This window comes from Bubalus kerabau, chromosome 2, assembly GCF_029407905.1.
Source record: "Bubalus kerabau isolate K-KA32 ecotype Philippines breed swamp buffalo chromosome 2, PCC_UOA_SB_1v2, whole genome shotgun sequence".
Lineage (NCBI taxonomy): Eukaryota > Metazoa > Chordata > Mammalia > Artiodactyla > Bovidae > Bubalus > Bubalus kerabau.
The window spans coordinates 11,526,272-11,540,019 of record NC_073625.1 but is presented as its reverse complement, the minus strand read 5'-3'; the positions used below and the strand labels follow the sequence as shown (position 1 = coordinate 11,540,019).

The following is a 13,748-nucleotide window of genomic DNA, read 5'->3' as shown; positions in this document are numbered from 1 at the left end:
TCGGGTTCCGACGGAGGACCGCCTGAAGTCTCTGGGGAGGGGGTTGGGGAAGAAGAAATGGAGTCAAGAGTGAGCCCGCGCTCCGGCTCGCCTCCCTCCCCCAAGGATGCTCTCATCCCCGGGCCCCCTTCCCACTCGGACACCTGCTGCCCAGCGTCCGAGGCAGGGCCTCCCTCCGCCAGGCGGGCTTCCCAGCCGCGTCCCACCTGCGCGGCCGCCCCCGCGGGCGAGGGTTGGGGGGGGTGATCCCCGCACCCAGCCTTGGGGGCCGCCGCCGGGCTCCCCGCCCCCGCGAGGTCCGCGCCCCCGGCCGCGCCCCCCTGGCAGCCCCGGCACCCCTCTCCTCCCCCGGCGGGCTCGGCGGAGCTTTGTACTCACATCCGGGGCTGGGTTTTGCTTTAATGCGAAACGTAATTAACCCGGAAAAAAGAGCCGAGAGACAAGAGAGAAGGAGGGAGTGAGGGCTTGGGGGGAGAAGAGCAGGAGGAGCCAGAGGCCCCCGAGAGTTTGGCGGCGACAGAGACCACCCCCGTCCCCTCTGTCCCCCCGAGAGCGACGGCCCGGCGGGCCCTAGAGGCGCTTCCAGCCGGATGTAACGCGCGCACCCTGCCCGAGCCCCGGCCCTGCGCGGCGGGGTAAGTGGGGCGCCCGCGCCGGCCGGGGCGCGCGCCGCCAGGGCCGGCAGGGAGGCCGGGCGGCGGGTGGGGGGTGCCCACCTGCGGACCCAGGACCCCGGGGCGGGTCGCCACCGCCCCCGGCCGCCTCCGATGGCCCCCGGGGAGCCCGCAGGGTAGCCCCCCCCCACCCCCTTCGGCCCTCGGGAGCGTCCGGGGTGGCCAAGGTCGCCGCCGCCAGGGGTCGGGCTGCGGGGGTGGGGCCGCCGACTGGGTGGGGGCGGGTGTTCTGCCGAGCTGCGATTTCTCACGTTTGCAGCGGCGAAACTTCTCGGCGGGTTCTGGCGCTGGGGTAGCCGCCCTGCAACGACTGCCCGGGCTGCAGGTAGGGGAGGCAAGCGGACGACGTCCAGGCAAGTCCCCCGGGGCACGGATGGAGCCTCGGAGACGCATCTTTCTCTTCCCCTGTTAGCCGTATTCCGTGGCAGGCCTAGAACCCTCTCCAGGGAGATCCCGCTCCTGCCCATTGGGCCCAGCCCGAGCGCTCTCGGGCTTCTGGACCTGAGGGCTCTGGGGTGACTTGGAGGAAACGGCCCTAAAATGCAGGTGCTAGATTGGGGAAAGCAGGCGAGGGGGTCTGGCTGGCTGTCTCAACGACTTCTTTCCCTCCACCTTACACGCTTCCCTCTTCTGCTCCAGTTCTAAAGACTGTTAATGCATCGAATTAAAAAAAAAAAAAAAAAAAAAAAGAGGAAAGGGAAAAGAGAGGCAGTGTAGGAACGAAAAGTGTGCAGACACGTCCAGAGAGGAGGCGCAGCCGGGCCATCTCTCTCGAGGCGGTCACATCTCCTCCCCAGGCCAGCCCTGCCCCCAGCCCCTCGCGGGGAGGTTTCCTTCCTACTTGGTGCATCTTCCCCTTCTAACCCCTCTCGCGCCCTTCCCACCCCCCTGTCTTTCTTTCGGACTCCAAATGGGGATTTTCGGAGGAGAGCGAACAGCGGAGCAGGGGGAGGGGACAGGCCTTCCACCGGGACGCCAGCTGTGGCTCCTGGAGGAAGGGGGAGGGGGAGGGGGCGCCTCGGGCTGCCGCGGGGTGGGTGCGCTTGGGCTGAAGTTCCAACATTGTACTCCTGTTGTGTTCAATGTATCTAAGTCAGCCACCCCTCCCCACCCCCGCCCTACCCCCCGCTTTCCTCCTTTCTGAAGCTTCATCATCTTTCTTTCTTGGGGAGCAGAGCCTTCCGAAACAGTAAGGCCAAAGATCTGGGAAGAGTAGTGTTTGTTTTCTATTTCAGTTACATTCAATGGTATTTTTTGGGTAATTAAGACACCAAAGACGGTGCTGAACAAAAGATAGCCTCTGTCTTCAGGGGGCTTACCACCTGTGGAGGCCAGAAGAGATACACCGGTATTTAAAACAGAGTGCAGATTGTGAAAATAGAGAGATCCAGCGTGCTTTGAGAAGCCAGAGGCTTTAACAGTTTTTTTAATTAATTAATTAATTTTTGGAATTAATGTTTGCTTGTGCTGGGTCTTCCTTGCTTCCAGGGCTTTCCTCTGGTTTAGGCAATGGGGGAGATTGTCGGGGGTGGCTACTCTTTTAGTGGGCTTCCCATTTCGGTGGCCCCTCTCCTTGGGGAGTCCTGGCTCTAGGGTGCAGGGGCTTCAGTAGTTGCGGTTCCCCGGCTCTAGAGCAGAGGCTCAGTGGTTGTGGTGCAGGGTCTTATTTGCTCTGTGCCATGTGGGATCTTCCTCAACCAGGGATCGAACCCATGTCTCCTGTATTGGCAGGCAGATTCTTTACTACTGAGCAACCAGGGAAGCCCAAGAAGCCAGAGGCTTAAAAAAAAAAACCTTCATCCTTTTTCAGGTATTAGCCTTCTCTGTTGTGTGCCACTTGAATGCAGGTGACTTTGGCCGTAGCTTGTAGTCTAGACTCTGTGCCAGCCTGGTGGTGTATGACATTTGCTAGGTGCTAAGTAAATGTTTGTTGAATGAATGAGTGACTGACTGCAAGCACGGGAATTGTGTGCCCCGTCCAAATGGAAGAGGAGAGCGCAGTGTGAAAGTGCCTCGGACTGGTTCAAGCGGGTTTGTGAGGATTTATCTCGGATGTTGCCTTTGGACCTAAGTGCCCTTTGCCCTCTTTGTAAGCCCTGCCTTTTTTTTTTTAATTAAGTCTCATATGGACAATATATAGCTGATACTTTATTTTTAAAATACTTTATTTATTTATTTTTGGCTGCACTAGGTTGCTGGGTGTGGGCTTTCTCGAGTTGCTGGGAGTGGGGGTTACCCTTTGTTGTGGTGTGGGGCTTCTCACTGTGGTGACTTCCCTTCTTGTGGAGCATCTAGAGCCCAGGCTCAGTAGTTGTAGCGTGCAGTTGGCCCACAGCCTGTGGGATCTTCCAGGACCAGGGATCGAACCCGTGTCCCCTGCATTGGCAGGTGGATTCTTAACCTCTGGACCCCCAGGGAAGTCCTAAGCCCCGCTTTTGACAAGTGTGTGTGGCACTCCTACTGCTGGGAGACTTGCTCACTTCACAGGTGGATGGGTGATCACCTGGGTGTGGATCAAGAAGCCACCTGCCCTTTGGTGGAGAGTCTGCAACCCTTCTTTTCTTTTGCCATTGGCGCTTGCTTCTCTCTTCTGTATGAGGAAGTGGGGCCTGCAAATCCCGTCATGTCATCATAGTGTGCTGACCTGTTCTCAGCTCAGTATTTCCCCCCGAGGTTAAAATAAATACTGGAGATATGCTGCTTTTGGTTGATGCGTGCTTATGGAGAGATTCTGCAAAAAATGAGAAGGGCGAAGCCTCAGCGCTATCACCCAAGCCCCTCTGAACAGCCTGCCTGCTGGCTTGCCTGATATTTGCTGTAAGTGCTGGGTTACTAAGGAGCCCAGATCAGCAGGGGCATGGTTTTCAGATGTGCATTCAGCTGGCACTATGTGGATCTCCGGTCTTCTTTGTGCAGCAGGTAGACAGGTGGGTGATGCCCCTCACATTAGATGTCACTGTGGCCCCAGTGCAGTAAATATCTCTTTGATTTCCCTGAAATGGTGGTGTTGCTTATCTGGCTGGCATAGTCCTGGAGTTTGGTAAAGATGGTCTGGGTGCTGGGGTGCTGCTTTTCCCTGCCTCTTTACTCCTCCACTATGAGCAGCAGTTGTTGTTCAGTTGCTCAGTCGTGTCTGACTCTTTGCAACCCCATGGACTGCAGCACACCAGGCTTCCCTGTCCTTCACTGTCTCCCAGAGTTTGCTCAAACTCATGTTCATCGAGTCAGTGATGTCATCCAACCATCTCATCCTCTGTCATCCCCTTCCCCTCCTGCCCTCAATCTTTTCCGGCATCAGGGTCTTTTCCAATGAGTCGGCTCTTCGCATCAGGTGGCCAAAGTGTTAGAGCTTCAGCGTCAGCATGAGTGAGCACTTGGGGCCGCCTTACTTTCAGTTTTCCGTGCATCTTGGTGAGCTGGAGAGGACTCCGGTGGTCCCATCTGTTAGGCTTTGGAAAGGAAGAGAGCAGAGCAAATATTGTAGTGTGACAGCAAGAGAAGACTGCTAGCTCTGTCTGATACAACAAGCTCATCACTGAGCCAGGGAATTGGCCAGGGCAGGGCGATGGGGTAGGAGGGATGGGTCTACAGGGGCTGGTGATTGGTATGGTGGGGCAGTAACTGGAAAGTTCCATTGACCTTTACTCCGAATCTTGGGTTGCCCTGCTCTCCCCTCCCCTGGTCCCTGCTGGTAAAACCATCCACCCTTTTGGGCTTTATAACTTCTCTCTCTCCTGGAAGCCTTTTCTTTGCCCTTGATCCCCACTGATTAAATTGATGTGCAGAAGATTAAAGACTGAATTGGGCTCTCTCTTCCGGGGAGGTGGGAGAGATCCACACCTGGTGGGACAGGAGCTTCCACACTGCCCAGGGAGGCAGCAGGCTTTCAGGTCTGGACCTTTGTGCTGCTGGCCAGCTGAGATAAAGAGGGTGGGAAGTGAGGTCCCCTTCTCCTTGAGACACACGATAGTTAAAGGGCAAAGGTGAGGGCTCGCTCTCCCATCAGTGTGGACTCCGTTTGGCTGTCCACTTGCAGAGAGCATCTATGATACCCCCCTCCCCAACCCCACCCACTTCCCCGGGCTGAGCAAGAGGCAGCTCCAGAGTCCCTTTCCTGGCACCCGATTGCAGGCCTGGGTCTGTGAACCTGCTGGGTGACCTGGCCCACATGGATCCCATGGATCTCTTGCACTTTTTTCAATAACTTCTTGGAGAAATTTATAGGTGAGAAATATGATGGTTCTCTGAGCAGAACATTCAAACGAGACAGCTCGTTTGAATCCTTGTGAGAGATTCCAGCATCACTGCTTTCCCAGTGGGATTTGCTTACTGATATTGGAGGGGTGGAGTCAGTCTGGCAGCTGTCTGCCCTGTTTAAACTAGTGATGGGAGTCATATACTATTTGTTAGGCACTCCACACCTATGCAACCACACACACACACACACACCACACACACACACACACACACACACACACACACACACATACATTTACCCAGTGCTTCATCTTTAACCTCCTGTTAAGCACTTTTCACACATTATTTCGTTTAATCCACACGGCAGCCTTTGAAGTCGGTACAGCAGTTCTCTCCATTTTGCACACGAGGAAACAGACCCCGGAAAGTTAAGTTGCGGCTGTCTGGCTCTGAGACCCATGGTCTTTCCCTTTACCCCAGCATGTCGGTGAAGTCAGCACGCCCTCTTCTTGCAAGAGTTTCATCAGATGCACTCTAACTGACTGATCGCTGTTGTCTGCACATCCTCTGGGCCACACCCAGCCCCTCCTTCTTCCCTGCTTCCAGGGATGGAGCCCAGGGCATTTAGACTAGCAGGCTTAGGCTGTTTATACTCTCCCAGCATCTTGCAAAAGGCTAGTACCTAGGAGAAATAAGGATGCTTTCTTTGCTGCTACCATTAGGAAGCCCTACAGCGAAACTGAACTGTTGAATCTAATAACTGGGGGGCTGTCACATTCTAAAAGTGGAAGATCTCAGTTTCTATAGGCTATTTATAGCCCCCCCCCCCGACCCTGTGGCTGCTTCCAGTGCCACGAATTCCCTGGGGTTAGGAACCTTGAGTCAAAGGCAGACCTTTGCTTCCTGCCAGCTCCATCCAGCAACCACTTTTTCTCTGAACAGAGATGAGGCTGTTGTTCAGAGATCATGAGTATGTAAAATATTTTGTCATTTTCAGTATCGTATTCACTCATTTCTGCGTTTCCCCCAGAATTTTTCACTGAAAACTTTCCTCAAGTGTTTCTTGCCTCCATTCAGGGTTCTCGGGTCCAATGGGGACTGGGCACCTATTCCTCCCCTCCCCATTCCTGTGGATGTCTGCATTCCTCAGCCTGTTCTTCCGCTGGGAACGTGTTCTCAGGACATTCCCTTCTCTTGCACATTATTCTCCAGCCTCAGACTATTTGGAATGTGCTCTTATGACAGTTTCAGAATGCAGTGATATTATAGCCATAGGAAATAGATGTTCCCACACTTTCCAAGTTGGAATCTTTGGCCGAGTCTCAGGGCTGGGTTGCCAAATAGATGTTGCTTGTGTTGTTATTATTGCTGTTATTGTGTTTTTACTGGGCCCCTGAGTGTTGCTGGGCCTTCCACAATGCACCCTGATGCAGGCTGGAGAATTGAAACACAGGCGACCTCTCTGATCGCCTGGCCCAGCGTTTTCTAACTCCACACCCCAGTTCCTGTCTGCTCATTACAGCCCTTGCTTAGACCTCTGATGTCATTTCCTGATTCACTTTCTCCTGTAGAAGTTGAGCAATTTCCTGCGGTGTCCCTCTCGCTCACCACTGATGCTGCTGTCCCCAGCTTCCACCCTGGAGGGTGACAAGACAGCACATGGTCACTGCACGCCCTACCCCTCCATGTCAAGAAACACCTTCCTGACTTTTTTTCTGAAGGAGAATCCTTGGAATTCTCTGTCCTGCTAACACCAAGTCACGTGAAAGAAAAAATCTCCAAATGTACAAATGGATGAATGTATTTTTTTTTTTTTTTCAGTTCTGAACTGCAGGAGATTATAGTGGATTATTTCATCCTGGGACCAGTACCGTTTAAGGCTTTATCTCTGTTATCACTTCTGTCTTTTGTATTTATCTCAGAAGTATCAGACCAATCAGGCAGATGAGTTTCCCTTATTTCCCTCTTTTTTTTTTTTCCTGTATCTTCAAACCCAAATTCGTGATCTTAAAAATAAGACATCCAGTACAGTAAGCCAGAGCTTTCATGACTTAATAGCTCTTTAGCTTTTCTTTAAAAAACTCTGTTTATCCATCTTTTCATTCGTCTAGACATTTAATTTAAACACGTCAGTCCCATCTCCCAGATTTCAAGAAGGAAAATTCCACTGGAGGGGGGGTCTTTGTTGGGGGTCCCTGCTTCCCTTCCCCAGAGCACTTGGCGGGCTGTATCGCAGAGGGTGTAGCAGCCAGCAGGAGCAAGGCACTGACTTGGCTGTGAATCTTCAGCTGACCCCCCAGGACAGGGGCTCCTTTTATGAAGACCAGAGAGCAAAGAACCAAAGCCACAAGGGAAAGAAAGAGCCTCTCTTAGAGGAGGTTGCAATAGGAAGTAAGAAACCCAACTAGGTTGGAGGGCGCCAAAGCCCTCTGGGTAGGTACCAAGCTTTTAAGCAGTTGTGATGGGTAGAATAGGGCTTTATTAGATTTAAGACTCTGAAACACCAAGAAGTCCCAAGAGAGCTATAATTTAAGCATGGTTTTGCTTCTTTATGGACTCTGGAGAATTGGGAAATTTTTTCTCAGCTTCAAAACTTCTACGCTGGGGATGGGGGTGTGTGTGGAGTTAAATAGCTTTCCTCCCTGCTAAATAAAGTAACATGCATTTCCTGTAGAAAAATTTGGAAAATATGAAAAACATACAAATGTAGATAAAATTTGCCCATGACCTGTGGATAATAGCTGCTAATATTTTAGTGTCTGGATGTCAGTCTTTTTCTATCCAAATACAGAAATATAAAAACAATACTTAGAGGCCTTGGGTTCATATTCTAAATTGTGTTATTGTATCTTAAAACTTATGGTGGGTTTTCCCTTATTTATTTAAAATTATGTGAAAACATAGTTTTTTAAAGATTGTGCAGCATTTCCTTATGTGAATATCCTGTCACTTCTTATTCCTTAATCATTGGAACATTCAGGGTATTTCCAACTTTTTGTCATTATAAATAGAGTTGCAGTTGCTATCTTTTTATTTTAATCTGTATTTGCATCTTTGTTTATTTACTTGGATGGAATGCTGGAAGTAGAATTATTGGGTCAGAGGGTATAAACTGAGTGTTTTTAGCTCTCTTGTTTCATATTGCCAAGTTTCTTTCCAGAAAGGTTGCCACTTCTGTCCCGGGTGTGTAAAAATTCTAGGCAGTGTCTTCAAGTAGATGCGTATGTTTCCGGCTTCAGCCTTCAGCCTTCTTACTTATCTTCCCCACTCTGGTGCATCAGTCTTCTGCTGGGACATGTTTTACTCTCTTGGGGTCTTGGTCCCAGTGATCTATTATATATATTTTTTTAATTAAAAAATATTTATGTATTTGGCCATGTCAGGCCTTAGTTGCAGTGCCTGTCCTCTGGTTTCCTTATTAGGGATCGAACCCAGGACTCCTGCATTGGAAGTGTGGAGTCTGGACCACCAGGGAAGTCCCAGTTATCTGTTATATATTAATGAGCCTGATAAAGATGTCAGTTGCCTCAGTTACTAGGGGACGATTTTATTGGCTTGAATCTCCTCCTGTGAAGGAGCCCAATGCCCTGGAAGGAGCAGTGGAGTGACGTTTGGGACAGGGGTGTGGCCGGATTCGCTCATCTCATTGGAAGGTGGGCAGCCGTTAACTGCTTCTCCTGACCTTTATCTCATCAGTGGGCAAGTGTTGGCCAGGAATCTCGGGTTAGGCCAGGTTGGCATTTAACTCATTTTCTGCTGCTGATCAGTAGGGCAAACTCCATGCAAAGTCCCTTTCTTTCTAAAAGTTTCACTTTTATCATGAATTAAATATTTAACATATTTTCACCTGCAGCACATACTTGGGAACTTGCAAGACATCTAGATCATGTAAAACTTGCCTCTTTTACTTTTCATTATGAACCACTATTTTCTTACTTGGATTATGTGAAGCCATGTTTTGGTTTTGTTTGACGTGTGTGTGTGTGTGTGTGTGTGTGAAAGGGAGAGAGAGGAAGAGAAATTGATTGTGTGCACACATAATTTTGATTTGCATTAAACAAAGTCTAGGAAAGAAGATGAAACAGGAAGCGAACGAGAAAATGTTCTGCCTCCCTGGGCGTCATTATATATTTAAACTAGCCACAGTTGAAAATAAGAACATTCAGTGTATGTAGGATTATAGCAATGTAACAATATGTTGCTGGCTGCAGTGTAAACGGATGAAGTAATTTTAGAAAGCAATTTTGTAATGGGTGTCAAGAGTTATAAAAGATCATAACCTATGATCTAGTCTTATTATGACTTGGAATTTATGTGGTATCCGAGAGCAAAAGAAGCAACAACGTATAAAAACATGAATTTTAGCATTAGAAAAATTGGATATCATCTAAGTGTCTAATCATGGAGACATGGTTTAAGTAAATTATAGTAAGTCCAGTCCAGTGATGTTATGCAACCATTAAAAACACTGATTATAAAGACTGGGTAGGAACATGGAACATGTTTATGATATAATTGAAAGTTTTAAGAAGGTTGACTATGTGGATCGGGGCATAAAAAAGCATGCAAAAGTGTAAACGATTGGCTGGAGTGATTTTTTTTAATGCCAGCATTGTTACATTGTGAGTTTTGCACTACAAACGGAGAACGCTAGGGAGGTTGGCGTTCTTTGGAAAGAGAGGGCGCTGAACAGGGTGTACCGAGGTCCCTTCCTGCACACAGTCTGCCCTCCATGTGTTGAGCTCCCTGCTAGGTGGTCTTGGTACTGAAGGTGGAGGGGCTGGCCTGAGCGAATGCTGCCTGGTGGTCTGACCCAACACCGAGAACACTTGCGATGTTGGCCCAAGAGATGGAACCAGTCATTGTCTGGGTGAGGGTCCCAGGATACGGTGTGTGTGTGGGGGTGCAACCCCTGGGACGTATCTCCCAGTGTCGCCGTTTACTCATTATTTTTACTTTGGGGAACTTGGTTAAAATGAAGAGTTTACAGGACAGGCTAGACTGTTACACCTGTGGAGTATCATGAGAGCTGGAGAGGACGTTTTGAAGGGGAGAGAGTATGTGCATTTTCATCAAGGTGTCCTGCCCCCTTATGGAGCGCGGGCTCTTTCTTCCCTCCAGGCCAGATGGTTGGGGCTGGGCCAGGGGCGTGGGGGGCTGGGGGCAGAGTGAATTGTCTTTGAGGGGCCTCTGTGGGAAAAGGGGAACAGCCCCTGGAGACTTGGTTGATGATGGAGGCAGGCTGAAGAGGTAGGGAGAGGGGCTTCAGAGCCAGGGGCAGCTAGTGCCCTGTACCAAATCTTAGCAGCTGCTGGAACGAGGATGTGCTGCCAGAGGACCGGGCTCAGGACCTCAGGTCTGCATGTCACTTCTGCGTGGGTTGATCCAACCACATTTCTGTGATGCTTTGTTCTCCTGCCGCTCATTCTGTGTCCCCCCACCCCTCCCACCTCCCACAGGATGATGAGCTCTGTGACTCAGCTGCTTCTCAGGACATCTGAGCAGTTTTTTTTCGCTTCCCTCCGCCGCCTCCCCAGGCTAGAACCACACTCAGGAGATATGTAACCAAGATTCTTCTTTTTATTATCTTGCCTTTTGATCCCTGTAAGTCCTCTCCCTCCCTTGAAAAAAGTGAAAGTTAGTCACTCGGTGATGCTGGACTCTGCGACCCCTTGGACTGTAGCCTGCCAGGCTCCTCTATCCATGGGGATTCTCCAGGCAAGAATACTGGAGTGGGTTGCCATGCCCTTCTCCAGGGGATCTTCCCGACCTAAGGATCAAACCTGGGTCTCCTGCATTGCATGCAGATTCTTTACCAACTGAGCCACTGGGAAAGCCCACCCTTGGATCCATGCAAATGGGCAGCCCCCTGTTCACAAATGTTGATGGTGGAAAGAGTTTCTTCTTTGGCCTCTGACTTGGATAAAAGACATTGATTAATCCTGTTGGCTAAAGGGGGGATATTGGAAAGGAAGCGTGAAGACAGATGCCAGTATTACCAGCTTATTGGCTGCACCCAGAAATGGTCGACTGTGTTATCTGCTGCAGTTTATACCCTTCCTCTTAGAGATGTCCCAGGAATGGTGACAGCCCCGAAGCCCCCAGAATGTCTGTTGCTGTGGCCGGGCTGGCATCATGGAATTTGCTGAGCTTTCCTGGGGGATGGGTGTACACTCACAGCAGGGCTGACCCAGCCTTTCTGCCCGGGACTCCTGAGTTCCCCTGATTCCCTGGGGGAAGCTGCATCCTTTCTCAGGGATCCATCCACTTCCTCTCCAACCAGCCTCTGACCTCTCTCTCCCCATTTGACCTGGCGTCTGTGAGACTTGAAGTCCCTCTTGTGGCGTTTGTTCCTAACCCTTGGCTTAAAAAGCCCATCTCATCTCGCTTTCCTGAACTCACTGCCGGGCCAGTGTGAGACTAGGGCTGGGATGGAGGCTTAGTTTGGGAAGCTGCCCACAGGGACCTCAGACCACGTGATGCACTGTGTGCGGGGAAGGGGGGTATCTCCCGCACCCCCACTCTTGGGGTCCCTCTGCCACTGTGCTGCTATTTCCTTCTCTGCCATCTTCTAAAACTTCTTCTTTCCACTTTTTCTCCTTTTCTCATCTCTTCTTTTACTCTCTCTTTCTAGCTGTGCTGTTTCATCTTTGTCCTGTTTCCCTGCCCACTATATTTTTTGTACCCCATCATTACTTATCGAGTTACCACCAGATCTCTGACCTGTCTGCCTCCTGCCTGAATCGTCTGCCCCACATCCCAGTTTCTGCCTGACCTTACCTAGAATCTGGGATTCGCTCTTCCCTGGCATCTTGGTGTGTGAGCAGAGTATTTTTTCCCCTTGGGACAGCCTCTCAGCTCTGCAAGGCCCCTTAGAGAGTCCATCATGGCATCATCAACATCCTTAGAATCCGCCTCACCTTTTGGGAATGCGTGTCTCTGCCTGTGGGACTTTCCTCCTAGCCCGGAGGCCTGCGGGTGTGGCATCTCGGCTCACAGGCTGACCCAGGGTCTGCAGGGCATGGCCCGAAGCCAGCCATCTCTCCTCTGAGCTTAGTCATAGGCTCGGGGCCATGGCGGGCTTGGGTCACGGTGAATTTTGCTTTGTTGGAGCCAATGCCATTCTCTCAATTCATCCCACCCTCTCCTTCCCCCACTGTGTCCACAGGTCTGTTTCCTGTGTCTATTCAAGAGGGACCAGGGGTGAGTGGTGTCTGTCCCCGAGGGTCTGACAGTCGCATGGGGTTTTCTAACCCCCGGGCGTTGCATCCCACTTGTGCAGTGGGCTGAGCTCTCAGCTGGGACGTGCCTGCCTGTTGGAGGGTGCTTATCCTCGTGGGGAAGAGAACGGGGCTTTTACTTCGGCTAATCAGACAGGAGGAAGCCAGGATTGGGGAGGCCTAGGGCACGGCTTGTCTCAAATCGCTGGACCCTGTTCTGCAATCAGGGGAGGTGTATGCAGATGGATGTTCTTCTGCTCCCTCACTCTTCCAATGGCAAATGGCTTCTGGGGAATAGTGAAGTAAAGGAAGTTAGGCTGGGGCTGAGGCCTCTGGGGGCTGCTCTCTGCACCTGAATTCCTAGCAGAGTTTATCCAAGTATTTGTACTGGAGCTTAAGTCCTTTCTGGACTTCCCTGGTGGCTCTGCGGTAAAGAATCCATCCGTATTGCAGGAGATGCTGGAGACATGGGTTTGATACCTGGGTCGGGAAGATCCCCTGGAGAAGGGCATGGCAACCCACTCCAGTTTTCTTGCTTGGAGAATCCCGTGGACAGAGGAGCCTGGCGGGCTACAGTCCACAGGGTTGGAAAGAGTTGGACACAACTGAAATGACTGGGCACTAAGTCCTTTCTGTGATATTTTCTTTTCATATAAAATTGGGTTGTGACCTACTTTACAAGGCTTTTCTGATAAGTGATAATAATGCCTAGTGTTTATCAGTGCTTCATGTCTGCTGAGCGTTTCAATTCAGTTCAGTCGCTCAGTTGTGTCCGACTCTTTGCAGCCCCATGGACTGCAGCACGCCAGGCTTCCCTGTCCATCACCAACTCCCGGAGCTTGCTCAGACTTATGCTCATCAAGTCGGTGATGTCATCCAACCATCTTGTCCTCTGTCATGCCCTTCTCCTCCTGCCTTCAATCTTTCCCAGCATCAGGGTCCTTTCAAATTAGTCAGTTTTTTGCACCAGGTGGCCGAACTATTGGAGCTTCAACATCAGTCCTTTCAATGAACACCCAGGACTGATCTCCTTTAGGATGGACTGGTTGGATCTCCTTGCAGTCCAAGGGACTCTCAAGAGTCTTCTCCAACACCACAGTTCAAAAGCACCAATTCTTCGGCACTCAGCTTTCTTCACAGTCCAACTCTCACATCCATACACGATCACTGGAAAAACCATAGCCTTGACTAGACGGACCTTTGTTGGCAAAGTAATATCTCTGCTTTTCAATATGCTATCTAGGTTGGTCATAACTTTTCTTCCAAGGAGTGAGTGTCTTTTAATTTTATGGCTGAAATCACCATCTGCAGTGATTTTGGAGCCCCCCCAAAATAAAATCTGACACTGTTTCCACTGTTTCCACTGTTTCCCCATCTATTTCCCATGAAGCGATGGGACCAGATGCCATGATCTTCGTTTTCTGAATGTTGAGCTTTAAGCCAACTTTTTCACTCTCCTCTTTCACTTTCATCAAGAGGCTTTTTAGTTCCTCTTCACTTTCTGCCATAAGGGCATTATTATCCCCGTTTTACAGAGGCAGAAACTGAGGCCTGGAAAGGTTAGACCGTCTGTGGCCACACAGTCAGTTAGGGGCCAGAACTGGGAATAGAACTCAAGCCCCTGACCCAGGGTCTGGGCTTACACTCTCTGTGAGTG

At 50.5% G+C, this 13,748-nt stretch overlaps 1 protein-coding gene across 3 annotated transcripts in view; it reads left to right on the top strand.

Moving 5' to 3' along the window:
- Nucleotides 1–413: 413 nt before the first annotated feature.
- The window catches only part of PLEKHA2 (pleckstrin homology domain containing A2), a 64,758-nt gene continuing 51,423 nt past the window's right edge, over nt 414–13,748 (top strand). The window contains exon 1 of one of the 3 annotated variants that reach the window (XM_055567030.1): nt 414–635. The gene's annotated coding sequence lies outside the window, so the exon portion shown is untranslated. Of the gene's footprint in view, nt 636–911; nt 1,028–13,748 lie in introns of those variants that run through there. The other 2 variants (XM_055567033.1, XM_055567032.1) reach the window with 2 other exon arrangements.